Source organism: Staurois parvus, unplaced genomic scaffold, assembly GCF_062004578.1.
Source record: "Staurois parvus isolate SC_StPar_1 unplaced genomic scaffold, SC_StPar_1.0 ptg000965l, whole genome shotgun sequence".
Lineage (NCBI taxonomy): Eukaryota > Metazoa > Chordata > Amphibia > Anura > Ranidae > Staurois > Staurois parvus.
Window position 1 is genome coordinate 345686 of NW_028318761.1, and position 24210 is coordinate 369895.

General features: G+C 45.9%; 1 pseudogene; it reads right to left on the reverse strand.

Moving 5' to 3' along the window:
- Window positions 1–9343: 9343 nt before the first annotated feature.
- The window catches only part of LOC149441611 (uncharacterized), a 71485-nt pseudogene continuing 56618 nt past the window's right edge, over window positions 9344–24210 (reverse strand).

Here is a 24210-nt window from a genome sequence, read left to right on the forward strand (position 1 = left end):
GTAACAATTATGTGTCCCTGAGTAACAATTCTGTGTCCCTGAGTAACAATTGTGTCCCTGAGTAACAATTCTGTGTCCCTCAGTAACAATTCTGTGTCTGTCCCTGAGTAACAATTCTGTGTCCCTGAGTAACAATTCTGTGTCCCTCAGTAACAATTCTGTGTCCCTGAGTAACAGTTCTGTGTCCCTCAGTAACAATTCTGTGTCCCCCAGTAACAATTCTGTGTCTGTCCCTGAGTAACAATTCTGTGTCCCTGAGTAACAATTCTGTGTCCCTCAGTAACAATTCTGTGTCCCTCAGTAACAATTCCGTGTCCCTGAGTAACAATTCTGTGTCCCTCAGTAACAATTCTGTGTCCCTCAGTAACAATTCTGTGTCTGTACCTGAGCAACAATTCTGTGTCTGTCCCTGAGTAACAATTCTGTGTCCCTGAGTAACAATTCTGTGTCCCTCAGTAACAATTCTGTGTCCCTCAGTAACAATTCTGTGTCTGTCCCTGAGTAACAATTCTGTATCCCTGAGTAACAATTCTGTGTCCCTCAGTAACAATTCTGTGTCCCTCAGTAACAATTCTGTGTCCCTCTGTAACAATTATGTGTCTGTCCCTGAGTAACAATTCTGTGTCCCTCAGTAACAATTCTGTGTCCCTGAGTAACAATTCTGTGTCCCTGAGTAACAATTCTGTGTCCCTCAGTAACAATTCTGTGTCCCTCAGTAACAATTCTGTGTCTGTCCCTGAGTAACAATTCTGTGTCCCTGAGTAACAATTCTGTGTCCCTGAGTAACAATTCTGTGTCACTCAGTAACAATTATGTGTCTGTCCCTGAGTAACAATTCTGTGTCCCTCAGTAACAATTCTGTGTCCCTGAGTAACAATTCTGTGTCCCTGAGTAACAATTCTGTGTCCCTCAGTAACAATTCTGTGTCTGTCCCTGAGTAACAATTCTGTGTCCCTCAGTAACAATTCTGTGTCCCTCAGTAACAATTCTGTGTCCCTCAGTAACAATTCTGTGTCTGTCCCTGAGTAACAATTCTGTGTCTGTCCCTGAGTAACAATTCTGTGTCCCTGAGTAACAATTCTGTGTCACTCAGTAACAATTCTGTGTCCCTCAGTAACAATTCTGTGTCTGTCCCTGAGTAAAAATTCTGTGTCCCTGAGTAACAATTCTGTGTCCCTCAGTAACAATTCTGTGTCCCTCAGTAACAATTATGTGTCTGTCCCTGAGTAACAATTCTGTGTCTGTCCCTGAGTAACAATTCTGTGTCTGTCCCTGAGTAACAATTCTGTGTCCCTGAGTAACAATTCTGTGTCACTCAGTAACAATTCTGTGTCCCTCAGTAACAATTCTGTGTCTGTCCCTGAGTAAAAATTCTGTGTCCCTGAGTAACAATTCTGTGTCCCTCAGTAACAATTCTGTGTCCCTCAGTAACAATTATGTGTCTGTCCCTGAGTAACAATTCTGTGTCTGTCCCTGAGTAACAATTCTGTGTCTGTCCCTGAGTAACAATTCTGTGTCCCTGAGTAACAATTCTGTGTCACTCAGTAACAATTCTGTGTCCCTCAGTAACAATTCTGTGTCTGTCCATGAGAAAAAATTCTGTGTCCCTGAGTAACAATTCTGTGTCCCTCAGTAACAATTCTGTGTCCCTCAGTAACAATTATGTGTCTGTCCCTGAGTAACAATTCTGTGTCCCTCAGTAACAATTCTGTGTCCCTCAGTAACAATTCTGTGTCCCTCAGTAACAATTATGTGTCTGTCCCTGAGTAACAATTCTGTGTCCCTCAGTAACAATTATGTGTCTGTCCCTGAGTAACAATTCTGTGTCCCTCAGTAACAATTCTGTGTCCCTCAGTAACAATTCTGTGTCCCTGAGTAACAATTCTGTGTCCCTCAGTAACAATTCTGTGTCCCTCAGTAACAATTCTGTGTCTGTACCTGAGTAACAATTCTGTGTCTGTCCCTGAGTAACAATTCTGTGTCCCTGAGTAACAATTCTGTGTCCCTCAGTAACAATTCTGTGTCTGTCCCTGAGTAACAATTCTGTATCCCTGAGTAACAATTCTGTGTCCCTCAGTAACAATTCTGTGTCCCTCAGTAACAATTCTGTGTCCCTCTGTAACAATTATGTGTCTGTCCCTGAGTAACAATTCTGTGTCCCTCAGTAACAATTCTGTGTCCCTGAGTAACAATTCTGTGTCCCTGAGTAACAATTCTGTGTCCCTCAGTAACAATTCTGTGTCCCTCAGTAACAATTCTGTGTCTGTCCCTGAGTAACAATTCTGTGTCCCTGAGTAACAATTCTGTGTCACTCAGTAACAATTCTGTGTCTGTCCCTGAGTAACAATTCTGTGTCTGTCCCTGAGTAACAATTCTGTGTCCCTGAGTAACAATTCTGTGTCCCTCAGTAACAATTCTGTGTCCCTCAGTAACAATTCTGTGTCTGTCCCTGAGTAACAATTCTGTGTCCCCAAGTAACAATTCTGTGTCCCTGAGTAACAATTCTGTGTCCCTCATTAACAATTCTGTGTCCCTCAGTAACAATTCTGTGTCTGTCCCTGAGTAACAATTCTGTGTCCCTAAGTAACAATTATGTGTCCCTGAGTAACAATTCTGTGTCCCTGAGTAACAATTGTGTCCCTGAGTAACAATTCTGTGTCCCTCAGTAACAATTCTGTGTCTGTCCCTGAGTAACAATTCTGTGTCCCTGAGTAACAATTCTGTGTCCCTCAGTAACAATTCTGTGTCCCTGAGTAACAGTTCTGTGTCCCTCAGTAACAATTCTGTGTCCCTCAGTAACAATTCTGTGTCTGTCCCTGAGTAACAATTCTGTGTCCCTGAGTAACAATTCTGTGTCCCTCAGTAACAATTCTGTGTCCCTCAGTAACAATTCTGTGTCCCTGAGTAACAATTCTGTGTCCCTCAGTAACAATTCTGTGTCTGTACCTGAGTAACAATTCTGTGTCTGTCCCTGAGTAACAATTCTGTGTCCCTGAGTAACAATTCTGTGTCCCTCAGTAACAATTCTGTGTCCCTCAGTAACAATTCTGTGTCTGTCCCTGAGTAACAATTCTGTATCCCTGAGTAACAATTCTGTGTCCCTCAGTAACAATTCTGTGTCCCTCAGTAACAATTCTGTGTCCCTCTGTAACAATTATGTGTCTGTCCCTGAGTAACAATTCTGTGTCCCTCAGTAACAATTCTGTGTCCCTCAGTAACAATTCTGTGTCTGTCCCTGAGTAACAATTCTGTGTCCCTTAGTAACAGTTCTGTGTCCCTGAGTAACAGTTCTGTGTCCCTCAGTAACAATTCTGTGTCCCTGAGTAACAATTCTGTGTCCCTGAGTAACAGTTCTGTGTCCCTCAGTAACAATTCTGTGTCCCTCAGTAACAATTCTGTGTCTGTCCCTGAGTAACAATTCTGTGTCCCTGAGTAACAATTCTGTGTCCCTCAGTAACAATTCTGTGTCCCTCAGTAACAATTCTGTGTCTGTCCCTGAGTAACAATTCTGTGTCCCTGAGTAACAATTCTGTGTCCCTCAGTAACAATTCTGTGTCCCTGAGTAACAATTGTGTCCCTGAGTAACAATTCTGTGTCCCTCAGTAACAATTCTGTGTCTGTCCCTTGGTAACAATTCTGTGTCCCTGAGTAACAATTCTGTGTCCCGCAGTAACAATTCTGTGTCCCTGAGTAACAATTCTGTGTCCCTCAGTAACAATTCTGTGTCTGTCCCTGAGTAACAATTCTGTGTCCCTCAGTAACAATTGTGTCCCTCAGTAACAATTCTGTGTCTGTCCCTGAGTAACAATTCTGTGTCCCTGAGTAACAATTTTGTGTCCCTGAGTAACAATTCTGTGTCCCTCAGTAACAATTCTGTGTCCCTGAGTAACAATTCTGTGTCCCTGAGTAACAGTTCTGTGTCCCTCAGTAACAATTCTGTTTCCCTCAGTAACAATTCTGTGTCTGTCCCTGAGTAACAATTCTGTGTCCCTGAGTAACAATTCTGTGTCCCTGAGTAACAATTCTGTGTCCCTGAGTAACAATTCTGTGTCTGTCCCTGAGTAACAATTCTGTGTCCCTGAGTAACAATTCTGTGTCCCTCAGTAACAATTCTGTGTCTGTCCCTGAGTAACAATTCTGTGTCCCTGAGTAACAATTCTGTGTCCCTGAGTAACAATTCTGTGTCCCTCAGTAACAATTCTGTGTCCCTCAGTAACAATTCTGTGTCCCTCAGTAACAATTCTGTGTCTGTCCTTGAGTAACAATTCTGTGTCTGTCCCTGAGTAACAATTCTATGTCTGTGCCTGAGTAACAATTCTGTGTCTGTCCCTGAGTAACAATTCTGTATCCCTCAGTAACAATTCTGTGTCCCTCAGTAACAATTCTGTGTCCCTCAGTAACAATTATGTGTCTGTCCCTGAGTAACAATTCTGTGTCCCTCAGTAACAATTCTGTGTCCCTCAGTAACAATTCTGTGTCTGTCCTTGAGTAACAATTCTGTGTCTGTCCCTGAGTAACAATTCTGTGTCTGTCCCTGAGTAACAATTCTGTGTCTGTCCCTCAGTAACAATTCTGTGTCCCTCAGTAACAATTCTGTGTCCCTCAGTAACAATTCTGTGTCTGTCCCTGAGTAACAATTCTGTGTCTGTCCCTGAGTAACAATTCTGTGTCTGTCCCTGAGTAACAATTCTGTGTCTGTCCGTGAGTAACAAATCTGTGTCCCTAAGTAACGGTTCTGTGTCCCTAAGTAACGATTCTGTGTCCCTAAGTAACGATTGTGTGTCCCTAAGTAACGGTTCTGTGTCCCTAAGTAACGGTTCTGTGGCCCTAAGTAACGGTTCTGTGGCCCTAAGTAACGGTTCTGTGGGCCTAAGTAACGGTTCTGTGTCCCTAAGTAACTGCTCTGTGTCCCTAAGTAACAGTTCTGTGTCCCTAAGTAACGGTTCTGTGTCCCTAAGTAACGATTGTGTGTCCCTAAGTAACGGTTCTGTGGCCCTAAGTAACGGTTCTGTGGCCCTAAGTAACGGTTCTGTGTCCCTAAGTAACGATTCTGTGGCGCTAAGTAACGGTTCTGTGTCCCTAAGTAACGATTCTGTGGCCCTAAGTAACGGTTCTGTGTCCCTAAGTAACGGTTCTGTGTCCCTAAGTAACGGTTCTGTGTCCCTAAGTAACGATTCTGTTACACAGACAGGTCTGCCTCTCTTGAATGACTGGAGGCTAATGGAGAATTCTAAAATGGCCGCAATTTATAGCTCGACCATTACACAGTGCTGGCTGGCTGGCTGCTGATTGGCTAATGCGATCACATCTCATGAATGAATGCATTATGGGTCAGCGCACCTTGTCTGCGCGCCTTCCCAGACATCCCCGCTCCGTCGCCACACATGTCGCCGCCATTTTAGGAAAAATTTCGATTCGCGCATCCGAAGTCTGCTAATTTTCGGATTTGGCACGAATCTAAATTTTTCTAATATTCGAAACGAATTCCACTTCGCCGAGTTCGATTCGCTCATCTCTAGCTATGACCATAATCTATATGATCTTGATACAACTAGCATGTTCCGATAGCAGTGACCAGGTATACATATGTGTCATGGATGATTACTGGGGACCAAAAGATTAGAACCAGATTGGAAGGGATTTGGACTGGTGAGTGTGCTCTTGCAAAGGCCATTATGCCTCTCCACATCCTAGCAGAAAATACCCCTGACCCAACGCCTGGCCGTAGGAGGAAACGAAAAGCTCCTTCTGGTAGTTTTGACCCACATGTGTATATAGATGCCATTGGAGTCCCAAGGGGGGTGCCTAATAAATTTAAAGCCAGAGACCAAGTAAAGCAGGTTTTGAATCCCTGATTCCCATGATAACTGTTAATAAAATGTAGATTAGATAAATTACATATATTACAACTAGAGATGAGCGAATCGAACCAGGCGAACCGGAATTCGATACGAATTTCAGGAAAAATTTGATTCGCGGCGAATCCGAATATTTGCCTACTTCGGGTGCGCGAATCGGATTTTTCCCGATCAGCCGGCAAAAGTGTCCCTGCAGAGAGCTCCGCTATTTCTGACATTTCTCTGACAGTTCCTTCACATGTACAGCGGTTGAAACATTGTATCTATTAGTTTCCATTTAGGATACAGATGTTTCAACCGCTGTACATGTGAAGGAGCTGTCAGAGAACTGTCAGAAATAGAGGAACTCTGCAGATACACTTTTTGCCGGTTTGGAATTCTTATTTTCATCCTACTTCTTCTTCTTCTTCTTCATCCTCATCCTCAGAAGAAGAAGAAGAGGATGAGGATGAGGATGAAGAAGAAGAAGAAGAAGTAGGATGAAAATAAGAATAATTCCAAGCCGGCAAAAAGTGTATCTGCAGAGCTCCTCTAAGTGAATCTGCAGAATGTCATTTATGGAAATGAATAGATACAATGTTTCAACCACTGTTTGGAGTGAATGTCACAGAACTGTCAGAAATAGACAGAAACTGTCACAGAACTGTCCTTCTTCTCATCCTTCTCCTTCTTCTCATCCTTCTTCTCATCCTTCTTCTCATCCTTCTCCTTCTTCTCATCCTTCTTCTCATCCTTCTCCTTCTTCTCATCCTTCTTCTCATCCTTCTCCTTCTTCTCATCCTTCTTCTCATCCTTCTCCTTCTTCTCATCCTTCTTCTCATCCTTCTCCTTCTTCTCATCCTTCTCCTTCTTCTCATCCTTCTCCTTCTTCTCATCCTTCTCCTTCTTCTCATCCTTCTCCTTCTCCTTCTTCTCATCCTTCTCCTTCTTCTCATCCTTCTTCTCATCCTTCTCCTTCTTCTCATCCTTCTTCTCATCCTTCTCCTTCTTCTCATCCTTCTTCTCATCCTTCTCCTTCTTCTCATCCTTCTTCTCATCCTTCTCCTTCTTCTCATCCTTCTTCTCATCCTTCTCCTTCTTCTCCTTCTTCTCATCCTTCTCCTTCTTCTCATCCTTCTTCTCATCCTTCTCCTTCTTCTCATCCTTCTTCTCATCCTTCTCCTTCTTCTCATCCTTCTCCTTCTTCTCATCCTTCTCCTTCTTCTCATCCTTCTCCTTCTTCTCATCCTTCTCCTTCTTCTCATCCTTCTCCTTCTTCTCATCCTTCTTCTCATCCTTCTCCTTCTTCTCATCCTTCTCCTTCTTCTCATCCTTCTCCTTCTTCTCATCCTTCTTCTCATCCTTCTCCTTCTTCTCATCCTTCTCCTTCTTCTCATCCTTCTTCTCATCCTTCTCCTTCTTCTCATCCTTCTTCTCATCCTTCTCCTTCTTCTCATCCTTCTTCTCATCCTTCTCCTTCTTCTCATCCTTCTCCTTCTTCTCATCCTTCTCCTTCTCCATCTTCTCATCCTTCTCCTCATCCTTCTCCTTCTCCTCATCCTTCTCATCCTTCTTCTTCTTCTCATCCTTCTCCTTCTTCTCATCCTTCTCCTTCTTCTCATCCTTCTCCTTCTCCTTCTCCTTCCTCATCTCCAAGGGCATTTAAATTAAAGGTACAGTGTTCTGCACTAATTTAAAGGCTCTCTGAAGCCTAGAAACCCTTTTTATAAGTTAACTTCGTAGCGAATTAATTTGCATCGAATCAAATTTCTTCCTGAAATTCGCCGAATCAGCCGAATCGAATTTTTGAATACTTCGCTCATCTCTAACTACAACCAACAGAGGTTTGTGAATTACACCAGGGATGCCCTTCAAGGAATTGTTGACCAGTTAGCCCCTACATCCTACATGACATTCCAGAATAGGATGGCTCTGGACATGATTTTAGCAGAAAAAGGAGGTGTCTGTAAAATGATAGAAGGAACCGGAACATGTTGTACATATATTCCTGACAATACTGGCTCGAATGGTAAGGTTACTCTGGCTATAAAGAAATTTGAAGATCTGTCAGTTGAGTTGAAAAAGAATTCAGGGATCACAGACTCGTGGGATCAATATTTCAGTTGGATGAGTGGGTGGCAAAAGATACTTGCCCAAATAGGGGTCACTGTACTAATTATTCTGATTCTCCTGGTCCTGGTTGTATGCTGTGTTATACCATGTGTGAGGAAATTGATGAGCAAAGCTGTAGACAACAGAACACCTACCTTCCTGAACCAAGAGCAAGAGGATCTCCATATGATAGATGAAGGAAAACCTTATACCCCATTACGGTCGCTCCCCGCCAATAGTAATCTCACAATTTTGTAGGGATAGCATCTGACTTCCTTATGTACAAAGTCTGTGGCAAGGGGGGTGATGAAATAGTCACCACCTGTCTAACATACAGCATAAAAGAGTTCCAAGGTACATAAGGACAGATGAGTGAGGTCTTATAGGGACAGATGAGCGAGGTCTTATAGGGACAGAGGAAAATAGTCATTTTAAGGGGGGACTGTGATGGATTTGGTAAAATGCCTATTTCGTTTCCTATTGAATATATATATATATATACGCTATTTCTATAAGTTTTATAAATATTTACTTTTATACTTTAATACATATGTTGTGTGAATATTTTCAGCCTGCTGGGCTTTGTGGTACTATAAGAAATCCTTGCTTAAGAAATGTCTGCTCACACACACAGACCCCCTCCCATCGTGTGATTTGGAAGACAAAAGAATGTTTTCCTATAAGATAAGGCCTGGAAGAAGATCACACCTATACCATGACGGAGATTGATTTCGTGTGGAAATGACCAATCAAAGACTAATATAATGCTCATGAATACTTCTAGTTTATTATAATGAGAAAGTGAACTTATATATGCAGAATGATGCGAGAGTCATGTGACAACAGCATAAGCATTATATTAGTCTTTGAATGGTGACCGCTGCCTCCTTTGACTCTACAAGTGCCCCGTTCCGTCATCTCTTTACATCCATCTACTGGCTGTCTTTGTGCCAAGTGTGAGATAGCAGCGTGTGGCTTTATCTGATATCTCAGTGACTATCATCTACATATGAGGATACCTGAGGATTGTCCTCCATGACACCACAAGGGTCTATTATACATGTATGTGACCCCCATGAGGACTGATCGGGTCTGCCTTTACTATCAAGGAGCTTGATTCTGCCCGTCCCTTCATCACCTTCCATTGACTGCAATGTCCACATTATCTATCCATTCTATTCTATTTCATGTTGTGTCAGTAATAAAAGTCACGGAGGGTTGGGAACCCTGCAAGGGGGGCAGAGATATGTGACTGCCTAGTCCAGCCTTTCTCAGCCAGGGTTCCTCCAAAGGGTTCTAGGGCTTCCTTGTCACTTCATTGGGCTGTATATGGAAGTGTCACCGACCAGCCGTTTCTGGATACACAGCTTTGTCATCATTGCACACACACAGGATTTTGTTTCTCATTCAATACATTTTTTATTATAATTTCACTTTCAACAGGATTGTAAAAAAAAAAAATCAGGAAATAGTAAAGGCAGAAATGCGATTGGTCAGGATGATCCCTTGTCTGGAATGTGGGGGCGGAGTCATTATTATTGGTGTACATTACAATAACATTGCTGGGAGGTCTATTCATTTCTCTGCTCCATACTTCCCGTCTTTATAGAAACGTCTCCTGACATTTGGGGGTCTATTCATAGAATGTGTAGAACCATTCACCTGGTGAAAGTGCATGTCCATTCCTTAGCAGATCCGGAGAGGTAAGTGTGCATGGATGGGGTGTAAGTCAGTCCTTACCCTAGATGAAATCTCTCATACAGACACAATGGGACTCATGGGACTTTATAAAGAGGAACTCCAGAAAAACATCAATAAAGATCTTCCAATGCTTTCTTCCCAATCAGCGTAGAAATCATACAACCCTCCCAGCAGGTGTACAAGGCCATGAAATCTCTCACAAAGTCCATCAATGGACAATTCCTGGACAACAATCACCGTGGGACAGAATTCTGAGCACCATAAGGAGGATCCAGCAGCGTCATCCATCTCCACGCGTTTCGTGGTGCAGCGCTCACTTCTTCAGGAGAAATGATTCCTGCTGATCAGAGTATACACCAATAATAAAACAAATGGCGGCAGGACCATCACTGGCTGGATGGAAAGTGGAGCAGGAAAGTGGCATCAGGCAAGTCTTCCCAGGAGTTCTGTGCTGGGCCAGCTCCCTTGTTTATGGCGGCCGGTGGACATGCTGGTGCTCGAGTCTATGATGCTTCCTGCCTACCATGGTAAGCCAGCCCCCCTCTGTGTTCTCACTGGATGCCCCCGGGTCTGCCCCTCCCCCCATGTGTACGCAGATTGCACAGAACACATTGGAAGATTTGATTGATGTGATTTTCTGGCATTCCTCTTTATAAAGTCACATGACCATTCTGTCTGTATGAGAGATTGTATCTCCTGTCCATTCCTTCTCTGTGAATGGGGCTAAAACACCGATGTCATTAGGAGATTTGCTGAGCCGGGGGAATGTTCTCCATCATTACAGAGCATTTCACACTCCATTTATATTCTTCTCCTGATATCAATGGCCAACCTGGTCCCACACTTCATCCATGTCTTTGGGGACCTCTGATCTCCTTATGAACTGTTTCTTCCATGATGAAGATCAGTCATGGAGTATATCTGAGGTGTATATCAGGGTGTGCTTCTTCCCCACATGAGAGCTGGGATGTCCAGCAACATTCATCTAGCAGACATTTCCCGCACTCATGGCACTAATACACCTCCAGGGTTGTCTGGGACCCCAGATGTACAGGAAGACAGGACTTCAGAGAAGAACATTTCCCTCACTCAGGACAGGAGAGAGGCTTCTCCCCCGTGTGAGATCTCTGATGTCTGGAAAGATGGGACTTGTGTGAAAATCATCTCCCGCACTCAGGACAGGAATACGGCTTCTCCCCTGTGTGAAATCTCTGATGTTTCTGCAGACTGGACTTTTCTGAAAAACATTTCCCACACTCAGGACAGGAATACGGCTTCTCCCCTGTGTGAGATCTCTGATGTGTATGAAGACTGGACTTTTCTGAAAAACATTTCCCACACTCAGAACAGGCATACGGCTTCTCCCCTGTGTGAGATTTCTGGTGCTTATAAATAGCAGACTTCTCTGAAAAACATTTCCCACACTCAGGACAGGAATATGGCTTCTCCCCTGTGTGAGATCTCTGATGTGTGTGCAGACTGGACTTCACTGAAAAACATTTCCCACACTCAGGACATGAATATGGCTTCTCCCCCGTGTGAGATCTTTTATGCCTATTAAGCTGGTATGTAGAACTGAAACCTTTCCCACACTCAGTACAGGAGAAGATCTTCCCTGTTGGAAGGCCGGCCCGGTCCCGCACAGTCTGAGGTTCCTCAGGATACGAGGAATCCGATGGTCCATCTACACTGGGTGGTGCCGGATGGACATTGGAGGGAGCCGGGTTTTCTCCTAGACTATACTGTGTGATGTCCTCATCTTCTACTTTCCAGTCTGGAGACAAAGTGAGACAATCCTCGGAGGTTTTCCTCATCTCCCGGCCATGGACTAAAAGACAAAGAGGATTACTAGACAGGAGCTGATTGGTTCCCCCAAACCAGGACTCCGCCCACATCAGGCAGCTTGGTCTCTGAGGAGCTTACAATTCCACCCTCAAGGGAACTAGGAAATGGCTCCTCTGATCTCCTACCAGGTAATTTCTTTATTCATGGACCTTAGTCAGAGAGTGAGGAAACAACCAGAACTGTCTTTTATAGGAGGGACAGTGATGAGGGGATTATAGGACGAGGGTCCCCACCCCCTCTATCACTCATCGCCATCTTCCCAACACAAGAAGTACTGCACTTCCTTATTTACTCCATGATTTAGTCATGAAGAACAGCGGGGCTGAGCCCCACCAGAGGTCAGAGAGTGAGGATGGGGGGAGAACAACCAAGATGAAGACTGGACTGATCCTGAAGACCACCATCATTGGGGTATTGACTCCTCCCTCATTATCACTTTCTGTTTAAGGCTCCAAAGTTGGAGGATGTTATCACATTATTATCACCATGTAAAAGTCTGTGCTCCAATCACATCATCCGATATAAAATGTCCAGCTGGGAGGAAATGGGGGGAACAAAAGAGAATCCATATTATGTGTATATATAGCAGTGGGGGGAGGGGGAGAGCAGAAGTCAGGACTATGGAATGTACAACATACAGTATATAGTGCAGGGGTCAGGAGTATGTAATGTACAACAGAGTATATAGTGCAGGGGTCAGGAGTATGGAATGTACAACATAGAGTATATAGTGCAGGGGTCAGGAGTATGTAATGTACAACATAGAGTATATAGTGCAGGGGTCAGGAGTATGTAATGTACAACATAGAGTATATAGTGCAGGGGTCAGGAGTATGTAATGTACAACATAGAGTATATAGTGCAGGGGTCAGGAGTATGTAATGTACAATATAAATTATACAGTGTAAGGGTCAGGACTCATAATATTGGTATTCAGTAATAAGTGGAAGCTTAAGTGTTTACTGTAGACAAGTTGCAGAGATCCCACACCGCTGCCTCCCATCTCCTGAGACTGCACTCAGTGACTTGGGTCTGAGACTATACAGACATATCCCTCCAACCGGCACAGCCAGCAGACCACAGAGCAAGGAACCCTGGGAGAATTGTTCTGTCAGAGATCTTACTACACCTGGGCATGGGAAAGGAGACCATAGACACTTATATCAGGTGATAAGGTCTAGTAATGCCTGTGCTGAAAATGAACATTTTGCTGCCAGCTGAACCCCAGAATCTCCATAAATCCAGTCTAGAGACATAAATTGTGTCTGCAGCACAGAGAAGGAAGATTATCCGAGAGAAATCCAGGAATACAGGACGGGGAACACAGCTCAGGAAAGTGACCAGGGGAGTACAGGCTGATATCACCCAGTCCCCGCCCTACTCTGGACCAATCAGTGAGCAGTATGGGTGGAGGAATGGATTTAGTGTTCATGACCCACCTGTGCTGATCTCTGTAGGAGTGTCCTCCTCTATAAATGTCCCCGTTATTCCATCCTCCTCCATAGACTGCTGATCATCCCTCACATACGCCTCTTCTTCTTCTGCTTTCACCTCAAATTCTATATCGATTGGATCTCCACTCTAAATCAAGGAAATGAGAGAAAATATCATCTGAAACTCACATAAAAAACTCCACACATTGTCTCTATGAAACCATATTCTAGATGTTCTGTCCCACAACCTTGTAATAGTGAGGGATGGTGTGATCTTCCTGTGTGGAATTCTGGGAATACAGAGGACGGGGACATCTCTCTGGTGGGTTCCTGGTATTAGGTGGCTCCATCATATCCTTGTGTCCTTCTGAAAACTCCTCCATCACTCCATACTCCTCATCCTCCTCTTTATACTCTTCTTTAACATCAATATTATCATCCCCGAGGATTCCACTCTGAAAGATATAATAAAACATTCATTGTAACAAACATGCTGTGTATAAATCACAACTACCAATAATTGTCATCATCTACCTGATGATGGTGAGGGATGGTGTGACCTTCCTGTGTGGAATCCCGGGAATACAGAGGACGGGGACATCTCTCTGGTGGGTTCCCATGACTGGATCCATCTGTAGGAAACACACACACTGACTGAATCCATTGTTTCTATGTGTTTATCAGATGATGGGGGATCTAGGTGGATCCTCCGTACTGCTCTCTCCTTTACAATAAAGTCTCCTCTTACCCGGTGATGTGAGGGGCGGCTGATTGTCCATCATGACGTCCTTGTAGAGATCCTTGTGTCCTTCTAAATACTCCCACTCCTCCATGGAGAAATAGACAGTGACACCCTGACACCTTATAGGAACCTGACACACACAATGATACAGTCACCATCCAGACACATCCCTTGTCTGTTACTGGAGAATGTCCCAGAATTCCCGGCACCGCTCACCTCTCCTGTCAGCAGCTCAGTGATCTCTCTGGTGACTTCTAGAATCTTCTTCTTCTTTCTCTCTTCTATCAGGGAGGGAGGTGGAGGCAATGTGATGTCATATGATCTCCAGACTTCACAGGAGGAAAACTCTACATCTGAACACAAATAGTCACATCAAATGATATTCCCAGAATCCTCCTCACCTCTCCATTCAGGTCTCCATTTTATTAAACTCCCACTTCAGGCTGAGGTATAATTCCCCCCCACAGGACCCCCACACTACGCAGGGTATAGGCTTGTTGCAGCATTCTGATGTCATTACATACAACGCAGGACCAACAGTCCCACTTTACATGTGAGGATACCAAGGGACCCCACATCCTAAGAGCATCAGAAAAGTCAGGTGGAGGAACATTGGGGGAGGAGCTGTGAGGTCAGTGTGATGTCATAGGAATCTCTGATTCTTGATGGAGGGACATTGGAGGAGGAGCTGTGAGGTCAGTGTGATGTCATAGGATTCTCTGACTCTGGTTGGAGGGACATTGGGAGGAGGAGCTTTGAGGTCAGTGTGATGTCATAGTATTCTCTGACTCTGGATGGATGGACATTGGGTGGAGGAGTTGTCAGGTCAGTGTGATGTTTTCTTCCCCCAGGGTCACTGCAGGTGTGGAGAAAAGCTGTGTAAGAGGATATGGAGGAGAGATGAGGAGGAGATCCAGGAATCAGGAGAAAGGTCAGGGCAAGCAACAGACGAGCGCATCCAAGAGACCAAGCCGGGGTCACTACACAGAAAATCAATCCAAGGAAACAACAGGCAGGATGAGGAATAGCAAGAAGGAGCTGAGAGACAAATGAGAATATTGCTCAGCCAATGGGAGATGATCTCAGCATGACTTCCATCATGAAGGAGATGAGGGGGAGGGGAGGAAGTCACTGAAGGTGACCATAGATCCATGGAAATTCAGCTGGTTCAGCAGGGATCGCTCACATTTCCATCCATGTGTGGCCACTGCCGGATAAAAGCCACTCCCCCAGCGGCTGCAGCCAATAGCTTCAGTGCTGATCTGTGTATTCTGAGAGCGGAGGAGTCCCCCCATTGTCAGAATACAAGAGTGCAGAGGGGAGGATTCCCCCATCCACCTCCAATGTGTGGATGGGGGAATCACTTCAGGTTTTATGGTCATCCCGCTGGCTGAACGATAAAACTGATCCATGTAGGCCAGCTTTGGGAGCAAATATATTATCATCAACTCCTCCCCCTGAAGGGGTTCATCTACGTATTACCTCCTCTGCTGCCAGATCCAGGAATGTGGACTCTTTGCTTCCTCCTGATTCACCTCTCCCCAGAACGTCCTGAGTGTACCTGACATCACCTCCTGTCTGTACCTGACATCACTTCCTGTCTTCCATAGAGACTTCCTGTCTGGGTAGAAGTGAGATCCCCACCTTGTGGAGCTCAGAGGAACTGCAGCCCCGAGAAGCGTCTGGTAGTGTGACCCCGGCCTTGTGCTGGGTGTGTATGGACTGTAGATCCTTATAGAGGGGTCACCTCCACTCCCACCAAGGGGGACAGAAATATAGGACTCCTCGGGGGAGGGGTTTTGGCTCCTTTGATTTTGCAGTAACATTGATGGCAGATTTAGTCCTGTAGAACATCTGGTATATGGATACAAAGCCCCCCAGCTGGGAGTAAAGGGTGGAAATGGCTGGTGACCCCCAGATTTGGGCAATGATGTCATCACTATAAATGGATACAACCCACGCTATGTGTAACAACTCCAAACCTACAAAAACCTTCTAGCGGACTGCTGCTGTAACAAAGGGAAGGATTCCCTGTCATCTAGAAGAGCATTATGTGTCACAGCGCTGTCCTATTGTGTGTGCACAGAAATCATCACAAATACACTACAAATATGTGGAGACATTCAGAGATAAAGAGCTCGGGGCTCCAAATCCTATTCTCTGCACATCCACCGCTTCCCTTTTACACCCACTTCATTGGTCTTATGGGGTTTATCAATAAATGAAGGAAACTAGTTTGCAGAGGAGGAGCCTGAACATGGCGCCAAGCGGCAGATCAATGTGAGATCTCCCAGCACCAGGCGTCTCCAATGTCCCATTACAGCACAGGAGGAAATCCTCTAGGAGCAGCTGCCGTGACCTACCTGGGAGCAGGAGTGGTCCCCTGTGGAGGAGAGCGAGGAGTGCGGACCATTCAAGGTTGGGCTGGCCGGCCAGCGATGGAGAGTGAGAGCGCGGCTGAGGCTGAAGGAGGAGGAGAGCAGAGATCCAGCGTGGATGCCGAGCGGTCACATTACTCGCTGCAAAGGAGTCCTGGGAGCTGGGAGAAGCTGGCCGGTGTGAAGGAGTGCAGGAAGTGGCGGACCTCTCTCCCCTCTCCTTACCACCCCCCTCCTGGATACCATCAGGCTGGAGCTGTTGGGTCCCCTGTAGGGGCACCAAGAGAGCCCCCCCCGGAAGCTGTACCAACAGACAGGGAAGTAGACATCTCACTCATTCAGGAGAAGACCCATCTGAAGACTGAATCATCTGGTGTGGAGGAAGAAGAGATCAGGATGGTGACTGAGATGAAATGAAAAAGGAAAATTTAAATGAAATAACTTATTATAATTGATTGGAACTGTGAAGTAAATCTGAGGGGGGGAGGCACCCAGGGGACAGAACCCCGGGGATCCTGAAAAAGAAGGGGAAGGAGGATAAACTAAAATCAATAGGACCCAAAAGGGGACTGGATACTAACAGAGGTCTATAGGAGGGGAGAGAAAGGAGAAAAGGGAAAAAAATGTCAACAGTATGAAAAATAAAGGGATAAAAGGAGGAGGACCAAAGGCCTCCCAGACAAGCTCAATTAAAATATATACCCCAACAAGAGAAACAGACCCCCGAGAGACAGCAAGGAATAAGTGGAAGAACAGAGATGGAAGCACTGGAGAATGCTCTAGATTGTCCCTGGACATGACCAACGTTAGTCAGGATATAGAGGAAGGAGATATAGGAAAAACAGCGGATTTGGAGAACATAGAAGAACAAAAAAAGAACTCTCAATTACCCACTAAAACAGAAATTTCAGAAATGTTTAAAGGGTTAGAAAAGTCAATAAAACTGGAGATGGAGAAACAGCACAAAGATTTGGGGCAGGTATTGAAGAGGGTAGAAGAGACGGAGGAAGAATTGGATAAACATGACCAAGCCATAATAAATTTAGAGAGACAGATGACGGAAATGAGAAAAGAACAGAGAAATCTGCTATATAAACTGCAAAATCAGGAGAACAGGGATAGAAGATGCAATTTAAGGATTCGAGGTTTCCCCGAGACTTCCCAAGGAGAAAATGTAATGGAAACAACAGGGAAAATGCTTGTAATAGTAATGGACAGACCAGCAACCTGTGATGGAAGCGTAGGCAGGACAGAACACACACGGAGGATGATAAACACACAAAATTTATTGAAAGACACTCAAGGTAATAAGGTAGCATCCGGGTATCCAAAAAAGGGGAGAAGAAGGGGAGGAGTCAGAACAGCAATAATCCGGCCCACGATAGGGTGATTTGGGTAGCGAGGGCCCGAGCAATCAGTTGGGCAGTCCAGGTAGCTATGATAATCCAGGCATGCAATAGGACAGTCCGAGGAAGTAATAATCCAAGTGCTCAATGGGGTAGTCCAGGCAGGTAGAATGTGGGCGTACAATGGGGCAGTCCAGACAAGGGCAATAGGGAGATTCAATGAGGCAGTCCAGGCAGGGAGAATAGGGCATTCAATGGGGCAGTCCAGGCAGGGAAAAAAATGGGCATTCAATGGGGCAGTCCAGACAAAAGCAATATGGAGATCAATGGGGCAGTCCAGGCAAGGAAAATATCAGCATTCAATGGGGCAGTCCAGACAGGGCAATATAGAGATTCAATGGGGCAGTCCAGGCGGGGGAAATATGAACACTCACGGTTTTAGGCAGGGGTAACTCCTCAGGCACACAGCGGCAGCAGGCAGGGGTACCTTCATAGAGACACAGTGGTCAGCAGGCAGGGGTAACTTCTCAGGCATAGCGGTCAGCAGGCAGGGGTAACTTCTCAGGCACAGCGGTCAGCAGGCAGGGGTAACTTCTCAGGCACAGCGGTCAGCAGGCAGGGGTAACTTCCTGGGCACACAGCGATCAGCAAAGCAGGCAGGAGTAACTCCCCAGAGACACAGCGGTCAGCAGGCAGTGGTAACTCCTCAGGCACTCAGCAGCAGCAGACAGGGGTAACTCCTCAGGCACACAGCGGTCAGCAGGCAGGGGTAACTCCTCAGGCACACAGCGGTCAGCAGGCAGGGGTAACTCCTCAGGCACACAGTGGCAGCAGGCAGGGGTAACTCCTCAGGCACTCAGCAGCAGCAGGCAGGGGTAACTCCTCAGGCACTCAGCAGCAGCAGACAGGGGTAACTCCTCAGGCACACAGTGGCAGCAGGCAGTGGTAACTCCTCAGGCACACAGTGGCAGCAGGCAGGGGTAACTCCTCAGGCACTCAGCAGCAGCAGACAGGGGTAACTCCTCAGGCACACAGCGGTCAGCAGGCAGGGGTAACTCCTCAGGCACACAGCGGTCAGCAGGCAGGGGTAACTCCTCAGGCACTCAGCAGCAGCAGGCAGGGGTAACTCCTCAGGCACTCAGCAGCAGCAGGCAGGGGTAACTCCTCAGGCACACAGCAGCAGCAGGCAGGGGTAACTCCTCAGGCACACAGCAGCAGCAGGCAGGGGTAACTCCTCAGGCACTCAGCAGCAGCAGACAGGGTAACTCCTCAGGCACACAGCAGCAGCAGACAGGGGTAACTCCTCAGGCACACAGCAGCAGCAGACAGGGGTAACTCCTCAGGCACTCAGAAGCAGCAGGCAGGGGTAACTCCTCAGGCACACAGCAGCAGCAGGCAGGGGTAACTTCTAGGCACACAGCGACAGCAGGCAGGGGTAACCCCCAGGGACACAACGATCAGCAGAGCACGCAGTGGGGTTTGGGCTGTGTGGTCTGGCCTTGGCTCAGACCTCACACAGCTGTTCTCTCTCTGAGCAGGGGACCAACAACCACCTGGGTCCTGCTCCTGTTCTCTTATCCCGGAGCAGGACGCTTCCTGGTTGCCCCAGCAAAGGCCAGCCCTATGCCGGGTTGCCGGGGCAATGAGGTGAGCTACCCTCACTCCGGCCATGCCCAGGGAGCACGGCCTTTGTCTCTGGTGGGCGCAGAGCATGGGAAGCCTTGGGGCCACGCTGCGCCCACCAGGACAAGGAGGAGGGCATGCAGAGACAATCCAGTGGCCTGCACGTGAAGAATCCACATGCAGGCACAGCGGGGTGTCAGACTCCTCTGTGGCATCACCAGGGAGAGGTGCTAACCACACCACAGGGGGCGGTTCCTGACATCCTGCACAGCCTTTGATGTAGGCTTGTGCCAGACCTTGGAACCTGTAAGGGGAAGGGAGGGGGGAGGATGAAAGGGATCGAGGGGGAAGCCGTGACAGGAGGGGGAGGAAGATGAGGGAGAGTGAGGGGGAACCGTGACATATTCCTCTATCCCTCATAAGAAGGATTTAAATGTTATAGAAAATCACTCAACAGCAGACCTAGAATCATTTTGCACATAGACATTTTGTTCTCGGGTTACTCAAGTTTTTGTTGGAAAATAATCCATTCCTGTTGGATATAAATGTTATTGCCAAGCACAAGGCACTACAATGGGGAAAAATATGTGTACCGGCCTACACTAACCTTTATGTTGAAGAATGGGAGAAGTCAGTGCTTGGGGATGAGGTCTTGTCAGGGTACCTGAGCAATATCGCCGGTTGGTTCAGGTACATCGATGATGTCCTCATTCTCTGGCATGGTGAAATTCAGGAAGATGAGAGGTTTGTAGATTTATTGAGATAAAATGAGTTCAAGCTGAAATCCACGTATACCTACCATGCTAGGACCATTACACTTTTGGATTTGACTATCCAGAATATGGAGAATGGTACCTCTGTATTTGTGTTGATATTGGGTGGCTTTGGGGTGTTTTGTATATTTAATGTAAAGTACACTCTTTGGGCACTAGCATCTGGTGTTTATTGGCTCCCATGTCCCAGTTTGTTTGTCCTTTTGGGATACCAACCAAACCAGTCACATGTCAGTCTTTTCCCATCTGATCCTATGATGGTGCTCTCTATACCTCTCCATGATGGATACACTTTGGTTCTTACCTGGATCAAAGGTCCTTTGATCTGAAGCTCCATGACAGTGAATGGACTTTTATATATTTTTATGGTCATCTGCTTTATGGGCTCCTAGTAATCTGGGTGCTATCCAAGCCATGCATAGATGGTATCAGTGGTCCCTGTAGAAATCCATATATATGGACATTTGTGCATTATTAATTACAGACTAAATCCACCTGGGGACACAGGTTCTATATGTAGTCTCAGGAGTCCCTGTGGAAGTCCATGTGTGGACATTTCTACTATGATAAATAACAGGCTAAACCCTCTTGAGGTATTTATCCACACCTGGAGCATGCTGCATTCTTGGAGAATGTCTACACAGTGTTTCCAGATTGGCTTTATCACCCCAACGAGCTCGCTCCAGTTCATGGATGTCATCATTATGTTTGGAGGATCTCACCAGTCAGGAGCCTTTCCTGTCATCCTACATGTTCCCTTCTGAGGATTGTTCTATCCTTCCAAACAAATGTATGAAATCATGGATGAGTCCTCCTTCTATGTGATCTAGAAGATCTTCAATCACAGTGTCTTTATGGATGAAGTGGATGGCCCAGTTTATATATTATTTATTGCTTTACAGCTTTATTCCCTCCAGGATTCATTCTTTATTTATAGAACCATTCAAGGAAGTGTTCTTACTTTGAGAGATCTCCACCACCATTCCTCTGTGACCATTACATCCTTGTCATTTATGTCTAACATCTTCATTATGAGTGGATTGATATTTATTTTTATACTTTAGGATGTAGTTTTGCATTTTCTTCAACAAAAAGATACATTTCGGAGGGATCTGTTTCACCTTTACCTTTTTTTCTAACTTGTATTCCGTGTCTTTAAGACTTTTATTTATGTAATAAAATATCTTTATTAAACAGTTGGCTGCAAATGATCTAGATTTATTTTTTCTTCTGTTCTTCTGATCTTCTGTGGTAGACCTGTAAGGTATATATTATACAGGAATTGTTATTATGAGACATTTTGGGGGGCTGCAGTTCTACTGAACTCCACAAGGTGGTGATCTCACTTAGACCCAGACAGGAAGTCTCTATGGAATACAGAGAGGAAGTGATGTCAGGTACAGACAGGAAGTGATCTGCAATAAAGACAGGAAGTTACATGTTGCAGAAATAAGAGGAGACGTTGGTGGAAGTGGCAGCAGAGGAGGTAATAAGATGTTATTTCATATTTACACCCAGTAATCCCCTCCAATTATGTCTGTCCTCTTCCTCCATAGTCACGTCCGTCCTGTTCCTCCATAGTCACATCCATCCTCTTCCTCCATAGTCACGTCCATCTTCTTCCTCCATAGTCACGTCCGTCCTCTTCCTCCATAGTCACGTCCGTCCTCTTCCTCCATAGTCACGTCCGTCCTCTTCCTCCATAGTCACGTCCGTCCTCTTCCTCCATAGTCATGTCCGTCCTCTTCCTCCATAGTCACATCCGTCCTCTTCCTCCATAGTCACGTCCGTCCTCTTCCTCCATAGTCATGTCCGTCCTCTTCCTCCATAGTCACTGTGACGTCTTTTATCTCCAGCAGATGATGATACACACATATATAGTGTGGGAACCCAGATGAACCCCTTCAGGGGCAGAACATTCCCCCACTTCCGGGGCCGGAACATTCTCCTCATTGTGGAGATAAATTCTAGTAATATGGTCCTCTAAACAAACAGCACTGACAATAAATAGACAAGACAAGGACCATCCTGACCATACATGGCCTACAAAGGGCAATGATGACACTACACAGGCAGCCAATGGGCAATCATTACACTATGCAGCCAACACAATGATGGAGTGCCGGGGTCAGGAGTATGGAGCATAGAGCCCCTTACATTGCTGCTCAGGAGGAAGAAAACATTCCAAATGAATGAAGAGTAATCACCACTGAAGTGCTATGTTCCCTCTTTTGTACATTGTGGAGGGTCTGGTTTGAATATGTCCAAATAAAGGTGATTTTATCAGATGTGCGGCCGGACTGATTTTTCTTCTCTACCAGGAAGAAAACATTCCCCAGCCTGCCATGAAAAATATATTCCATCATTGGTGTTGGAGGAAAAAAATGAGGGGTGTGAGGGATGAAGGGGAGTTGAGGGGCCTCCAAGGGGGTACTGAGGATGAGAGACTTTGGGACCCCTGAGGGGGTAGAGTAGATGATGAAATTTGGGTGGATGGAGTTGGCATGTAGCATGTCCCTGAGGGAAGAGAAGGTTGTTGGGCTCAGGGGGACTCTGAGGTAGGGAGGGGGGCTCTTGGTCTCTGATTGTCCTCCCACCTGCACTTACTTTCCAGACCTCCTTACAAAACTCCTACCAGGAAAGGAAAGAAACCTTCACCTTCTTATCTCACTGGTCAAATAACATTTTCCAAGATACCAAGTGGAATGAAGAAGGGAAGTCTTTCACCCCTTGGTGGGAACTTGTTCTTAGAGGAGGTCTGTTGGTGCATTATCAACTAAAAGGTAGTCAGGGGTCAGTGCTGAACACCTTCAGGAGACACTCCAATACCTCCCATGACACAGGCTCTGGCAGTACCCGGTGCTGGAATTCAGAGCCCCAGGAACCCACCACCACTCTGTACAATGTTCTGTGTACTACAGTATACTTGGCAATAAAAAAAAACAAGATCCTACCCCCTGCCATCCCCCCTACCTACGCTGCGCTGTCATTGGAGGGAAGAGAACAGACTCCTCCCTCACAGCTCTCTACTCCACCAGCACCATCTTCCTGCTATCCCATCCAATCCCTTCTCTTACTGCAGAGAGTGACAGTGACATCACTCCTGTCAGTCAGCAGGCTGCCAGAGATTGGAGCCTTGCAGTCAGAGTTCTGCCAATTGTCCTGATTATCCAGCAACTCCGGCCAATAGTCAGCAAGTTCCCCTTCCTGGACCTCATGATGAGCCGACATTGACCTCACAGCACTGCCTCAGAGCAAACAAGTCATAGGAAGGATCAGATTTATCATTCCTTGTCTGCAGATCTAAAACTCATCAAAACCAGTTCAGAGACCAAACAAACCCAACAGATTAAAGGGGATTTCTGATCCTGCGGGTCAAGAGGGTCCCGGGACCTCCAAAATGTAGCAAATACTAAACAAATAAGCATCTTCCCATGGGGGGAGTAGTTCTTAAATGTCCATCAACCCTCCTATTCCCCCCTCACATCCACATCCTATTATTGTGTGACCAATACCATCCAAATCATTCTTACTTTCATTTCCCAAAGTTATCCGTCTACAAGGAGACCTGTATAGATCACATGATGGCACCAATGAGGATGGAGGAGGACCGGAGTCACATGACTGAGAAGATACTAAACCTCACCCTGGAGATCATCTACCTGCTGACCGGAGAGGTGAGGAGGATTCTGGGAGGTCACATGACATCACTCTTATCTCTATTAATAAAACACAGACCTGACCGGAGAGGTGAGGAGGATTCTGGGAGGTCACATGACATCACTCTTATCTCTATTAATAAAACACAGACCTGACTGGAGAGGTGAGGAGGATTCTGGGAGGTCACATGACATCACTCTTCTATTAATAATACACAGACCTGACCAGAGAGGTGAGGAGGATTCTGGGAGGTCACATGACATCACTCTTATCTCTATTAATAAAACACAGACCTGACCGGAGAGGTGAGGAGGATTCTGGGATTCTAACATGATATTCCTATTGGTTCCTCAATACAGAGATTTCCTCTTCTGAAGTCAGGTGATCATATGACCATCACAGTGCCTCCATGTGACTCCCTAAACCCTGAGAGACACAACATGCAGAAGATTCTAGAAGTCACCAAGAAGATGATGGAGCTGCTGACAGGAGAGGTGAGCGGTGCTGGGAATTCTGGGACATTCTCCAGTAACAGACAAGGGATGTGTCTGGATGGTGACTGTATCATTGTGTGTGTCAGGTTCCTATAAGGTGTCAGGGTGTCACTGTCTATTTCTCCATGGAGGAGTGGGAGTATTTAGAAGGACACATCACCCCCCACCCTTCCCATCACCGATAAGAAGACACTTTAGAGGGACGGAGCTTCTAGAACATGGACTTGTGGACACAATGTGTGGATTTTTTATGTGATGCCACAATA